Genomic DNA, 16,229 nt, shown 5'->3' with positions numbered 1-16,229 from the left:
GGATTTTTTGGGTTGGGAATGAAGACATCTGTTAGTTAAGATATGATGAAACAACTGTTTTGTGACACAAAAGTCAAAGGAATTGGCCTCTTCTGGGCACCTTGATAACAAAATGGGTCATTTTAATTGTGATTTAGGGACAAAATACCACACAAGCATGACACAGACATTAATAAACTACAGTTATTTACGACTAAACTTAAACCATGAACATGCTGCTGTGCTGAAGGGTTAGAAAGCTTCTCACTAAATACACTAATAAGTTCAAAATTTAAGACCACTGACAGGTGAAGTGAATAATATTGATCGTTTGACTAAAATGCAATGTTTTGCTGAGAAACTTTGGGTTCTGACAGTGATGTACATGTAAAATTTCACATGTAAAACTGCATTACAGCAGCAGCAGCCTGCCACAGAAGCACAATATGCCCTGCTACATTGCAAAACCACTCAGCAATGGCTCGAGGAACACAACAAAGCGCTCAAGGCAATGACACAGCCTTAAAACTACCTAAATCCTAATCTGATCTAGCATCTGTGAGATGCCTGATCAACCCACAGGACCCAAAGGATCGCTCTCAGTGCCAGACACCAGAGGTCACCCCTAGAAGTCCTGTGTTCAGACTCCCACACGTTGTAGCTATTTTGGTGATAGAAGCGGGATGTATACGGTCTTAGGCAGGTGGTTTTAACATTATGTCCAACTGGTTTATTTTGTTACTGCTCTGTGAAATTCATAAACCCTGTCCTTACTCCTTTCCTTTCTTTTTGCTGTGAGAGAAACCAGTATTTGCCCATCAATGGGCAGCTGCAGAGGTGTAAAAGCTGAAATAGCACAGTGAAAATAATTTGAATTCTGCTTTGCAATTCTGCAAATATCAGTTTAATAAATTGTTGATGTTTTCTATCTTTATTCTATCATTACCTAAAGGGGAGTTTTGTTGTCAAGTGGCAGGTCACAGAATGTGACGGTCCACAGAATACAGTACGACTTCGGCAGTAGGCTTACAGATGGTACATATTTAAATAGGATTTGTCATTCCCCCTACAAATATTGCCTGTTGCAGTGGTTTTGGTGATTTTGTAATGTTGAAGCTGGCACAAAATGTTTGTTGATCACACTGCTGCTGAGTTATCACACATCTCTATAGGTCTGTGATGGAAGATGTAAAAAAACTGATTTGACAAAGGATTCATGGCAGCTGAGCTTAATGAATCTGGATATTTTACCAGCTTGGAACGGGATCCACAATGGAATGACTATCTGAACCCACCCCTTAGACACTGGGAAAGACAGAATTTGAAAAGGCTTGAATGAATGAGAAACAAAGAAGGTGGAAACATTAGGAAATTTTGGGAGAAAATGAGGGGATGCAAAGGTAAAGGAAGAGCAGATGAGAAAGGATACATGTTGAGAGAAGTAATCCATCTTGTTGATGTGTTGTGAGACTGATATTTTGCTTTGAAATGAGCTAAGATGAGCATACTGATCAAGGACACATACAAGTCTTTCTACAGTCATTCTCTCCTTGCAGAAAACAAGCCTATCTAACAGCCTCACCTTTAGGTGCTATTCTTACAGTGACTCTCATCGACAGCTGTATACTATATTTAGCTGATTTAAGACTTTGCTGGTGAAGCAACCATTGAGCTCAACACTCTTCACCCTTCTGTGACAAAATGAACATGAAAACAGGCATGTCCTTGACAGAGATTTGCATTAGCATCTTTTCAATTGAACAAATGTCTTGGATTATGCCTTTACGTGTAGTAGAATTGTAAGGAAAACAACCAATAATTTCCTTCAAATGCTATTTAGAACTGCTGTACTCTGCTTATTGTCCTCTATGCAGTGATAATGGAAAATAAATTATAACTAATTTCCAACAGATGCAAAAAAAAAATAACAGGGTAGTTCCTGTGTGAATAAGTACTAAGACTCCTCTTTATCTTAAGTGTGCAGCCCACAACAGTTCTCATAAGCAACGACACTTTTGTTGCTAGACCTTCGACTTGACACTCTCTGCCGTGTTGATTAATTCTAATTTTAAGACAATGATGAGCCTGCCACCAAATCAATGTGTCAGTGTTAATTGGAGTTTCTTAGCGTTCATGTAAATCTGTCCCCTCCGGCTCTAATTGGGTGTTGACAGGCGATGCGTTTCTGTGGCTCACAAACCAGGCTGAGGTCGGCTCATGGTTGGTTCGAAGTCGTTCATGAAGAAGGTGACAGTGTTGGTAGATTTTCACATCCAGCCATTGTTGGATGAACAGAGCTCACTGTAGCTCTGGGTCCTGGCTGGCATGATGTCAGATTTTTTTATTTGCTGAATGAAGGGAGTGGGGGACAGGCTGCTCAAAACATGTTTCAACAAGTAACTAGTATGTTCTTCTGTTGTGGTATAAGTAATTGACAGGCTGAATTGGAAAATCTCCTGACTGGTAAGACATACATGGACAATGTGAGGCATGCAGGGAGCCCACTTAAAAATACTTGAGTTTATATATATAGTTTTTTTTAAAAAATATACTGTATTAGACCATGCCTGAGAAACGTGAAGGGTAAAAAAAAAAAAAAAAGGGTAAAGGGTACCATGTTCAGTTCATTCTGATTTGTTGCCAAGGGATCCTGACAAAGTGGCAATATGTAAAAATCCTGTTTTCCTGGAAAGCTGCAGAGAGCTTGAGTAACTCACCCCAAAACATATAAGTTACAAGGTGCTTTCTTTAACTCTTAGTTTCGAATTTCTAAAACATGGATGGAATCTGCAAAGTTAGTATGGACCATACAGCCACATTACTGAGAGAAATACCAAGTTAAAATAAACCACAATTCTCCTTTCATACTACTACATTAATTTGGAGCTCTAAACAAACACTTTTGTCATACTGTAGGTGTCAGTGCAACTACTAAAAGTTAACTGCCACACAACCGAATGGAGATCACAATTGAAATGACCGATGGCCAGCTGCTCACCATGGTAACAAACAGGTATTGTCATCTCTTCAGAGACATGTGAGCACTGCTGAAAAAACCCCAACCTTCTTTAGCAAGGCAACACTTAGGATGATAGAAAGTCGTGGGAATTCTATTGCCAGCTGTCGGCTAGCGGGGTAACAGCAAGATAATTCTCTCTTCCACAGGGGCAGAATGTTCCCTTACTAAAGTTGTTCTTTATCATTATAATCAGCAGTTATATTTGATTTTTATTACTCTTCCCATTGAAATATGCATTTCCATCTCTGTCATCTATTAAAACATAAGCACTGGCACACAATGTCCTGTACTCCTGGGCAGTGGGTGCAGCTGTGTCAGATTCACTGCACATGTCTGCCAGTTATCTTTAGGTCTGTGAAAAAACGTTGGAATGGAAATGTGTCTCCTCTTCTCCTATACGTTGAGCTGACAGTGTCAGTTTGACGTTAAAAGAACGACATTGTTTGAAAGTTCAGAGCAGGTTTGGGAGGTCTAGTTTCTATATCATGTGTGTCTGTGTGTTGAGTGTTTCACCAGGTCTGGTTCTACACTAGCATAAAAGCTGTAAGTGAGATAGAATAGGCTTTATTCTTTCAGTGTACTGCACTGTGTCAGCGGGGTTCCCCTCCACCTTCTGGATAGCAGCAAGGAAAGCTCAGGGTGTGGGAGTTATCTTGCCTGACTTTTTGTGTGGTGACAGCCAATCAGGATGCAGTGGGGCATTGCTGCACTCTCCACATTGTCCTGAGCAGTGGATATACTTTGCAGCTCAAATGTTCCTAGGTGTTTGGGCTCCAGGGACAGTTACTAGACTCATCTATATGGAGCTCGCAAGACTGAAAATTACCTATGTGGAAGATGATGCAAATTTTCTGGAAAAAAAAAAAAAACATTTGTGGGAAACAAATACATTCAAAACAAGTCCAGAGAATTTGTCATTCAGAAGCAGTTCTATAAACCTAAGTGACTACAGCTCATATTCCAAGGTGCGATGGCTAAAATGACTCCCATATCAAGACAAACAGGTGCAGGTTTAAAGCAGCTTCCATGCAACCTTTAGGAGTGCTGATAAGAGAATTATGAGACTAATCAAGAGGATCATACTTCATTCCCATGTGAACAGTGTGCAACAAATAAAATCCCATCAGCCTGACCTTTGTAACAGCAGGCAGGAGGAGACTGTTGAAAAATTAAATTCTCAACTCCTGAGTGGACGATTACAAAGGCAGTATAGCAGCTTGTTCATCAGATACAGGCGGAAATATTCAAATTTGACATTTGAATCAGGGTGTTTTACATTTGCAGAGGAGTGTCCGGCTCCTTTGGTATGGCGATAATGCATAGAATACTAAACGACCAACCAGAAGAGCACAGAGCACCAATGATTAACTAAAAGAAAGGCGGTTGTTTTTAGTGCTTGTTCAAAACAATTGCCTCATTTTATGCCAAAATAGAAAATCTCCCCATGTTGTGGAAGAAGTACCTGGCAAATTAAATTGGACTTCTTTCACAGAGTTGGCATGCAGTGAGTTGCAACCACTTGACCTAAGAATTATTGACGCTCCGTTGCAGTTTAAAAAATAAATATGTGTATTCATGTTTTTTCAGACTTTGACTTGATTGAACAAGGTATCAGCAGTGCATCCCTTACTAGTTTACTGTCTTATTTTATTCATCCGTTTCTCTGTTGTGTTCCCTGTCTTCGTGAGTCTTTCCCTTCTCCCTCCATGATGGCTCTTTTAGAGTCTGACAGAAACTTAGACCCTCCCTGGAGGCAGCAGGTCTGCCCTTTGAAGACAAAGAGATGCACCATGGGTAGTCCTCTACACACTGTAAACACCAGATACTAGACTGATGCGAAGTGCAGCGAGCGCATTCATAATACATGGCGACGCTGTAACAACATTGCAAGTAATTACTATCTCTGGGAAATTATACCCCAGCAAGTACAACAATGTAATTATGAGAAGGTAGTGTGGGCTTTTGTTAACTTAAGTATGGTGCATGACAAAAAGAAAGTTAATGAATATTTGTGTGTCTCTTGTCTGATTCCAGTGGCTGACCTAAGTTGAAAATGCTGACACCCACAAAGCAATCAGGAGAGTTTCTAATTGTAATCACTGCTGGCTCGTACATTATGATACGTATGTAATTATCTTGACAAGCAACATATAATTTCCACCTCCACATTAAAAATGACTATATAGCTCAATACTTCATTTAGACTAGCTTAGAGACACTCGAAGTAGCATCAATTAGTGGACGAGTAGTTTAAGATATTGTCTTGACAACAAATGAGTCCATTACCAGCTATTTAAGCTGTTGATAAGAATTAAGGAAGGCCGTCCAGCATTTTAAAACGTTTCGTCTGAAACCATGTCTCAGTGACGATGCCAATTTGTACAACAGAGTAAGACATTGCAAGATGTTACTTGTTTGGGAGATTCACCTGCTTCAGAAAGAAATATGTGTGAGTGCAGGTGCATTGAAAACCCTAACCCAAAAAAAAAAAAAAAAAAAAAAAATCCCACAAGGTTTCTTTAGATCTGGAAAAGCCTCTTGGATGAGAGGTTAAACATCTTCAAGAACCTAAAAGAGAAATCTGCTGCTTTTTAACTGAAGCTCCTAGCATATCATGACCTCAGTAGCAGAGAATATTTTAATATTCACATTCACCTCTAGACAGACAAGACAACTGAGTTAATGTCAAGTTGTTGACCAAGAAAATTTCAGACATTCAGTCTCTCTAGAGGTACCATTAAATTTGGGAATCTATAATTTTGTCATTAAATGCAGAGCTCCTTTTAAAGTAAACATTACCTTGAAAGAAACCCTTGCAACCTCTTTACTTTACACATGCATGCGACTTAATTAGATTTGAATGTTTTTTCAACACAAACACAAATAAAGAGCTGTTGGTGGTGTATTTTTACTGAACACTAGGAAGTATTTGCAGAATGATCTTTTAAATGGGAAATAATTGGTTTAGGGTTCACATAGTCTTTTATTTTGAAAAACAGTACCACAAAAACTTTATGTAATTTGTGACTTTAATTTGTGTTGTGATGTTTAATAATTGCAATATCAACAACAATATCACAGCTGACTTTAAAATATTTCTTACACATGCACCATGAACACTGAGTGCTTTCTGGAGTCTTATATATCACATCCCAGTAAATAAGCACAAAACATGATTTGATGATAGTCACAAAAGGAAAATGCACATAAAAGATTGTACTCACAGAAAATTAGCAGGACTCATTTCTAAATATGAACATGAAACTGGACTTTGGGTAAAGCGCCTCTGACGCATCTGAACACAGACCGCAGCTTAAGGCCAAACAGCAGCTATAAAAAGCTTTTCTCTCTCACCTCATACACAACGTCAGTACCTCCACTGCGGCCAGGGAAGCTTAAAAGAATGCCCACAGATTGCTATAAGCTTAGAGTGGGCTTCTGTGTGTACAGCAGATATACACACACCATTGGGTTGGGTGTCTGTATGTTGTTATGAAGTGCAGTGGAGCAAAGAGGCCTTATCTAGCCTGAAGGTGTGAGTTAAGGCCTGGCAGCTAGAGGGGGAAATGTCTTGAAGGACCTGGACACAATGTCAATATTGGGAAAAGGAAACATGGTCCAAGGGTAATATATAGTTAATCACGGGATGCTTTTATATGACCAGTGCGGTGTCTGCTGATGCTCGCTTCAAGATCTTTCTTACAACCTTGAACAGATCCTATTTTGATAAGTGATACTTAATAATCAGACTGGGTATGTGTGATATTATGGAAATATTGTCTATGATATGAATCTATATTTAATGAGTTTTATGGAGCCCACTCATTTGTCATGCCAAGTAATAAAAACTCTAAGTTTGATAACAATCTGAAGTTCAGGCTGAGCAGAACGGTGGCGTGGCAGTAATTAAATCGAATGTTGTTTTGAGAAATGCAGAAAAATTAAAGTCATGGTCCTTTCATAACCGTGTACATGAACTTTAGAAATCCGACTTACAACATAATTACATTTTGTAATTATTAAATTATTAGAGCTTCAAGACAGACGCTGTCTGTAATAAAGACGGGGCGTTGTTAGTGGATCTGAGGATACTTTAAAGGTGATTTGAAATTTGGATAATTTAATATAGACTGCGACAAGGAGGAAAGAAATGGCAAACAAACAAAAACATGTCACATCCACTCATCTCTTCAGAAAATTAGTATTTTTCTTTTTTCCGTGTATCTGAGAGTTTGTGTTATGAATACAAATTCTGCCACTATCACCTAAATGCTGCTAATACCGTGTGTCTGTCTATTATGGAGCTTGTTGACTACTGATTCTTAAACACAGTGAATGGCCGTGTGTGTTTACCAATCTGATTGCATCACGGATAGTGATCCCATTTAGTTCCTCTACCATGCAGATAAGACTGACAGAGTGGAGCGAAGACGAGGGGAATGGAGGATGTTGGGTAAGTGAGTCTGTCAAGTACAGATGTGGAGGAGTTGAAGTGGGAAGAAGAAGGAGTGGAGGGCAAGGGTAGTCGAAAGTCAGACAAACACTCCTTCAAACAGCTCTATGCTGCAGACTCAATCAATAAGTAGATATGTCAAGTGAAGTTGTAAAGCCATAGAATAAGAGGCAGCGACAGGAGTGAGGGGGATTAAAAGTCCGAGGGCCTGACACAAGAATAAGGATATAGAAGTAAGAAGAAGAAGCTGAAAAAGCGCTCATTGGCAGGAGAAAGTAAAACATTAAAATGCCCCAGAATGATGAAAACTTGCAAGATCACAAAAGATGTGGTTCTTTTTTTAGTCTCTGTCATACACTATGTGTCCATATTCTTTAGTGTCACTGGGAGAGAAGAGTTTTGGACGGATTAAACAACTCCCTACCTTGATGAAAATGTGCAATAATGGGACGCGCAAAAATCCTCCAGCTCAGTCGTGACATAAAACAATTGTTTCATTATGACTTATAAAACAGATATGAGTTCCATAAATTTTATAGTCATGAAAAGATACAATTTTGCACATTTAATCTGAAAAAAATATCACATTAGTGCATTTATGAGTCAGTACATTCACTATGCATCACATAGACTTCTTTTTAACCTAACGTAAGTTGTGGTACGGTTTTTCTCGAAGCATGCTGCGCTATTCTTCTACCCTGCAAGTTGCCATCATAGTTTGACTTCATTTTATTATATAGAGATATCAACTTGCTCAGAACTGACACTTGATCAAATCATACAGCCCATTTCAGAGAACCAAATATCTGCTTAATTGTAGTCAAAATCACGCTATTATTACGTGATAAAGCATTTCATCTGCAAGTTTGACTGACACAATCCCAGCTGTTGAAGTAGAGCTGCTCAGTACCCAGAGTTGAATTTATGTAAGGCTAAGTATTATTGTAAAGGGACGTGATTTATTGTTTAAGTCAAACATAAAAACTCTTTGTAGGCTGTCAAATGTAATGCATTAGCTTAACCAAACTGCAAAAGACTCCGCTTGCCTGCATTTCAGGGCACACTGAGGGAAAATTGAGACGTCATCCCTTCATGAGATATTGACTGACATTTTCCACATCTGTACACCCTCATAACCAACCCTACAATAACCAGAGGTCCCTGTGGTACCAACCATCAGTCTCATCTCTCCTTCCACTCATCTCAAACACACACTTGTACATCCCCATCTGGCCCATGAGCATCAGAACATCCCCATGGCCCTGACTCAGCACCGGGTTGAACTACTCTTGCACAGTTTGAGTGCTCGGCTCGGTCCTGTATGAAGGAAGAGCCGGGCCACCTATCTGCTGTTGTGCACACAATCTGAGATGACAGGTTAAGTGGCTTACCCACCCCCTGGGCCTGCTAATACAAGGAAGCGGGACCTACAGACATCTTAGATGGTGCTGTGCCTTACACATGGAGGTGGATGGGCGTAAGGGTGGAGGTAAGATAAGGTGAAAGCAGGAAGGCAAGAATGGGGAAAGAAAATCAACAATCTTTTCACGTGTAACCACCCAAAATATAGTAATGAGGTTGAAGTGTAGTGCAGTGTGGAGACTGTTATACTCTGTGTCTCTAGAAGGTTGCTGTTATCCAGCCAACAGAGTGAACATCATTGGCCAACCAGCTAACCCTTAGCAGTTACATTATACACTGCCATTAAAATAATATTTAGCCTGATAAACCACAGGAGCATGTGTCAACATACCGCATAGACCGTTATAAAATTAGTATATGTTGTGTTCAAGCTGGTGAAAGAGGAGGAAGTCAGACATGAGTCAGTGAGTTTGCAACCATGCGTGTAAATGGTTGACTTTCAGTGCTATCTGGGATATTTTGGCTTAATTTTGTGGCTCTCAAGGACAGGTTACAGCACAGACAAGTCATGTTAGTGAAGTCAGTCAGCAATGCCAGAAAGAAGAAGAAACAAAAGTATACAGGACCTCAGAGGCTGGCAAAGAAGACTTGTACAAAAACATGACAATTATCCATATTCTTTATGCATATTTCTTCAAGAAATTGTGGTTGGATTTATTCGCTATCTGTTTTCAGCGCCTGTCCTGTTAGCTATCGTAGCCTTAGCCTCAATCCTTCCAAGTAAACATCTCATCCAGATGAGTGACAAGTGCTGAGGTGAGAACCCGACCGACTAACCATTAGGAAGGCACAGCTGGAAAAAATGCCACTGCTTCAAGGTGAAAGGTTGTATATCATTGCATGAGTCAGTGGAGGAAGAGAGTGTTCTGATTTGTAACAGTCTCAGACAATAGAGGTATTCTTATTTTAAAAAATTAAAAATTTGTAGAAAATGTAATATCAGAATTCAAAGAGTAGACGTTGACACAGTTTGTCTGGATGCCGTTTGCACACCCGAATGAAAATGTTCCCTTTTCTATGGTACATCAACCCACAGCAGTGATGTCATACCTTATCTACTCTCCCAACTTATTAAAGCAAATCTCTTCCACCTAAAAATAGAGAGAAGGTCTCATTACTAGTAATTTGTTTGTAGAGGTGCAGATTAAATTAATCACCAGCATTAGTGATATTGACAGGCATATTCAAATTTATTTTTCACGTAGCTATCAAGATCTAGATGTTTTTCTCCTGCCTCTCTGCGGATAAAGTTTTCTTTTTCAATAAACAAAAAGACATCTGGCATTCACATAAAAAACATGCAGTCTAAGGAAAATCATGAAAAAGTAATTCCCAGTTGCTGGTTTGTTCTTTTCAAAGTTTTTGAATCAACCTGCAAGTTCTAGGTAGTAACAAGACAAACTTTCGAGATCTACACCAAAATACGTACTGTGCAATTCAGTTTTTATTTAATATATTTTTTTCATCTTCCATATTTAAAAATGTGATCAGACAGAATTGTGTTGATATCTTTCATCAGCTTGTTAAAAACATGTTCCTTCTAATTATCAAGGCAACGAACAAATAGGACAGAAAACATAAATGGAAGCAAATGAATTAGAAAAATGTTATTGGTTTCTTCTGTCTGTCCCATTTTAGATCACTTTATGCATACATTGATCTAGTCCAATTCACAAAACAAGCACAGCAACCAAGCTGTAAATTACATTAACAAAAAAGTACTATATAGTAGTGAAATGTTATTTTAGCACCTACACTGTCATATTAAAGTAATATTTAAGCAGCGGTACCTCTGCTCCTTATACCAGTTGATTGACCCTACCCTTTTTTTTTTACTCCCTGTAATCCCACAGACCTGCAACACTGCACTGCCACCGACAGTAGAAACTGACACTGGAGCCCTTGATGGGTTGCGATGCACCCCATCGCCCTTTGCTTGTGCTCGCTCTCGACCGCAGGCAAAACAGTAAAGCAAACACATAGGTGAAGCATTTGTCTGCAGCCCCTCCTGGATCGTGTGACAGGCAGCAGTTGTGGGAAGATTCCATCAATCTGACAGCCTGCTTCTTGCAGGAGAAGAGTTAATTGCTGTGGGACCGGAGCAGCCTTCAACATCCATCAACAAACCTCCTTCCTGCTCCGTGGGGTTGGAGGTTGGGTGAAGCTTTGAAAGAGGGATACCAGAAAGGGCTAGAGAGGGCAGAGAGATGTGGGAAACATCTGATTTCCTTTGACATCTTGGGCAAATAACCTTCAAAACAAAGCACTGCTGCTGAACTCCTGTCCATTGTGGGCGATATTGGATTTCAGCCGGAGACACATAGTTCAGTGAAAAGATCATTACAGGCAAATTATAGAGCAACTACTAAAATTACAGACATAAAAGTTACACTGTGGATCAATTTTGTTAACCTGGCACAGCATGATGTAATTTTTTTGTTGTTTCATTTTTCCTCTTCACTTTGTAAAAATATCACCTTACATCTCAGATTTTGTAAAGATTAGTGAGATTGTTGGAAAAATGCATATCAGGAAGCTCATAAAATCAATGTTCCAGCATAGAGAACAAGTGACGCAGATTGTGAAACAATAAGATTTTCAGTACACAATACATTGTTTATACTAATGAAGACAGCTTTCATGGTGAATCTACTGAGGTGGGTGACTTTGTGTCTGTAATGCCCATTGAAGCATGATTTTTATTTATTTATTTGAAAAGGAGAATGTTTTCCATAGAAAACGGACAGTTGGTGTATTTACATTGAAGTCACAAAGCAATGTAGTAATTATGACCCAAGCAAAAGGGAAAGCTACGTGGCAAAATCCATGTCAGGAGGAGATCTGAGCAAATGAATGGATGGCTCAACAAAACATTTCTGTAACATGGCTGTTGTTTGTTTCCCTTTTCTTACAATAATCAGCGTTGTTTGGTTATTTTAAAAGCATGGAAATCACAATTCACTGACATCAACCACATGTTTTAATGTAGCAATGTAAGAAAGTTTTTGTTTTTAATCTTAAAAAAAGTAATTGAGTGCTTATTTAACCCAAATCATAAATATTTCCAAAATCTATCGAGGTGTTTTATGCCTAAATATAACTAAACCCTAAGAAATTCTAAAATACATTCTTTTATCAGCTTTGGAAGACACAGACAAATACTCATGTTCTGGAAATACTGGCATCAAACAACAAAACATCTCTATGTGTAGTTAGAGGGCATCAACAAACAACGTGCTTCGTCATTTTGACAGACTTGCATAAAATATACACTATCGTTCAAAAGTTTGGGGTCACCCAGATAATTTCATGGTTACCATGAAAACTCACATTTTTATTCATGTGCTAACATAATTGCACAAGGGTTTTCTAATCATCAATTAGCCTTTCAACACCATTAGCTAACACAATGTAGCATTAGAACACAGGAGTGATGGTTGCTGGAAATGTTCCTCTGTACCCCTATGGAGATATTCCATTAAGAATCAGCTGTTTCCAGCTAGAATAGTCATTTATCACATTAAAAATGTCTAGACTGTATTTCTGATTAATTTAATGTTATCTTCATTGAAAAAAACTGCTTTTCTTTCAAAAATAAGGACATTTCTAAGTGACCCCAAACTTTTGAATGGTGGTGTAGATGAACTTTGATATATTAGGCTGTAGTTGTTGCTACAGTATTAACACCACATGTACAATCCATTCATATACATGCATGGCTTTAAATTAAAAATAATCTATAGATTTAACAACTGTACTAAAATAATGTAGTACAGCAAATGAGCTGAGAGTGTCTAATACTAATTGTTCAACTATAAAATGTATAGAATTCTGTGCATTTGCCAAAAGATTTACATTTAACAACGATGTGATAGTAAATGTAGATGTTTGAGATGATGGTGCATTTAAAAACTGACCTATATAATCAAGTGCAATGAAAGCAAGCCAATCAAGCAGGGCTGGATATTAATTATGGGGAAAATAAATTAGTGACTGAGAGCTGATGAGGGAAAGACATGTTTTAAAGAAGAAAAACACAGAGAAGAAGGTGATAAGAAATCAGTCATAGTCTGTATAAGATGACTTGACGAAGATTTTTTTTTTTTCAAATAGATGCCAGCAAAGTTAATGTGCTGGCCACAAGGCCACAGATGAGTGGGTTACTGGGGCCATGCTATGACAGCATTGAACAATGATTTTGCTACAAGGGATGAAAGATACATATGAGCTGTGCAGGACAGGAGATAACTGATAGATGGAATGAATGAAGGCGACTGACACGAGTGAGTAATGTAGGTCTGAACTGTCATTTGATGAGGGAAAACTTATACGTAGACTGCAATAGAATAGGGCACTCACCAACTTCAGGAATTAATGATCTCCAACCACGGAGAAAAGAACAGTGACCAGACAAGGTGCAGGAAAATCGGCTTCCCTACAAATATCTCAGGTTGAGGACATCATTTAACAATATAATTTTACAAACCACAAAAACAAGACATCAGCTAAAACAGGTTATGCGTTAGTGTTTTTGCTATAGTGGACTGAAAGCTGCCCTAAAAAATATCCTGCGCTTTAAAATAAAAAATAAAAAAAAGACATTATTCATCAGCATGTTGATGAAATCTGTACTTTGAGAGCATTGCTACATTCTAGCTATTTCAATTATTCAACCGATTTTATATTTCACCCTCTTTCTTTGGCATTTTGACTAAACACCATCTAAAACAATGCAACCACAGTTCTCTACACATATTCACAAGCAAGGGGAGTTTTAAAGTGACCTCCTAGAAACTAAATGAAACATTCACCAGAGTAAAATTGGTCACATGGTTGGTAGTCAACACCGACCCAATGATACTCACAAGAATTTTGGGCAAAGAGGAACAGCAAGGAGTAAATTAACTGTTTTTGCGAGTGCAGAAATAAAAAAAGAGGATATGTAATTTGCCAATGAAAGACTGGGAAAGAAACATGAGTGTGAATGAGTGAGAGAGGAACCGAGAGGAGAGAGAGCTTTTATGGGATACCTAGCAAGCCAGTTTTATCATTTTTCAGTATTTACCTCCTTAACAAGAACTCAGTCCCACTTGCTGACTATTTTGTTTCGGAAGTTAACAATGACAGTGGAACAACCGGGTGGGAAAGTATGGAGTCAGTAAAAATGTAATGCAGTCTATAAAAATACATCAATAAGCTAAGACAAAACTGAGCCAATATGTATGTATGGGGAAGTTAATGCCATATCAATGCCCTATTGAGCAGCACTGCAGCATAGTTTATGGAGGAGAGAAATAGCCAGCAGAATGATACAATATCAAGAGAGTTAAAAGTTACTGTACAGCTCAAATTCTTTATACAGCACTTTCAAAATGAAGGGGATCAATAAGGAGCCTTTCCCTTTTACTATGACTTCCTTTGTATGAACAATAGAAGCTTGGATGTGTTGAAATTAAAAACTTAAATAATACAGCGACTATAAAAAGTATTCAGCCCCCTTGGAAGTTTTCCCCTTTTATTGCCTTTCAGCATTGAATAATGGTCAATTTAAAATGCCTTTTAGACAAGAATTTCCAAAAAATGTGACTATTTAATATTAAAGTGAAAGCAAATTTCTACAAAGTAATGTCAATTAATTAAAAATATAAAATGTACAATCAGTGATGGCATGAGTGTTCAACCTCTTCCAGTCAGTATTTCGTAGATGCACTTTTGGCTGCATTGAGTCTGTATGGATGGGTTTCAATCAGCCTTGCACTTCTGGACACTACAGTTGATTCCACTCCTATTTGCAAAAAAGCTCTGTCAGGTAGTATAGGGATTTTAAGTGAAAAGTCCTTTTCAAGTGTAGTCACAAATTCTCAGTTGGACTGAGGTCTGAACTCTGACTTGGCCACTCCACAACACTCATCTTGTTGTCTTGAAACCATTTCTATGTAGCTTGGCTGTATGCTTTAGGTCACAGTCTTACTGAAAACAAATCTTCTCTCTCAAGTCACAGTTCTCTTCCAGACTGCATCAAGTTATCTTCCAGGATTTCTCCATACTTTACTGCATTCATTTACAAGCGTTCTTGCTGCCACATCATCCCCACATCATAACAGTGCCACCACCATGCCTCGCATAACAGATGGTAGTTTGTTGTTCCCCCCGTCCAGCAGTGGTTTTCTCCTTGTCATGCTCTCATAAAACTTAGACTGGTGCAGAACTGGCAACTGTTGTTGTACGCACAATCTCTCCCATGTCAGCCACTGAAGCTTTTAACTCCTTCAGTGGATTCACAGTTGTCTTAGTGGCCTCACTCACTAGTGTCTTTCTTGCACGATCTCTCAGTTTTTGAGGATGGCCTGCTCTAGGCAGATTTACACATTTGTCATAGTCCTTCCATTTCTTCATTATTTCAACTATACTTCAAGGGATGTTCAGCGATATGGAAAATTACTTGTATCCTTCCCCTTTTGCTTTTTGTAAAACTTTTCACATACACTATGAGTCAAAAGTTTGGACACACCTTCTCATACAATGCTTTTTATTTATTTGTATCATTTTCTACATCGTAGATTAATAATGAAGATTAACACTATTTTGTTTACAACATTATTCCATATGTGTTCTTTTATAGTTTTGATGTCTTCAGTACTAATCTACAATGCAGAAAATAATTAAATGAAAACTATTGAATGAGAAGGTGTGTCCAAACTTTTGACTGTTAGTGTGAGTGCTTAGGTTGTTCTTTTGTCTTTGTGACCGGAGCCTCCAGATACAGGTGTCTTTGCATTACAATCATTTGAGACACACCACTTCATTCAGACGATTTCTATTTTCATCATTTGTGGACTTGTAGCACCAGTTGGCTGCATCGGTGTTGAAGTCGGTGAGTCACTTTAAAGGGGGGGGGGTGAATACTGCATTTTAAATGAATTGGCATTGTTTTGTAGAAATATGATTTAATCTTGACATGACAGTATTTTATTGTAAATTTGTTTCAGAAAGCCATTTTAGATGAACAATGATTCAATGATGAAAAGTAATAACAGGGAGAACTTCCAAGGGGGGTGAACACTTTTTATTGGCACTGCATCTGAGTGAAGTCACATGATTTGGCCTGGTTCCATGCCTACTTAACTGTCACATTTACTCCCAACAGACATGGTGACACTGATTCACAACTGATCAGAAATGTGCAGGAACTGGCAAACACTGGCTTCCTCACATCTGTAGCTACTTTTGCCAACATGCTGAAGTGTTTTGGAACAGACTCCACAATCACTGCAGTGTATGCTGTTCTGTTGTGAAGCAAGTAAAAGGCTTAGGGTATGAAATAAATGGGCACTGGGCCTATTTATTTTGCCAGCT

The sequence above is a fragment of the Amphiprion ocellaris genome, chromosome 2, assembly GCF_022539595.1.
Source record: "Amphiprion ocellaris isolate individual 3 ecotype Okinawa chromosome 2, ASM2253959v1, whole genome shotgun sequence".
Lineage (NCBI taxonomy): Eukaryota > Metazoa > Chordata > Actinopteri > Pomacentridae > Amphiprion > Amphiprion ocellaris.
The sequence above is the reverse complement of the archived record's forward strand: the minus strand, read 5'-3'. Positions refer to the sequence as shown.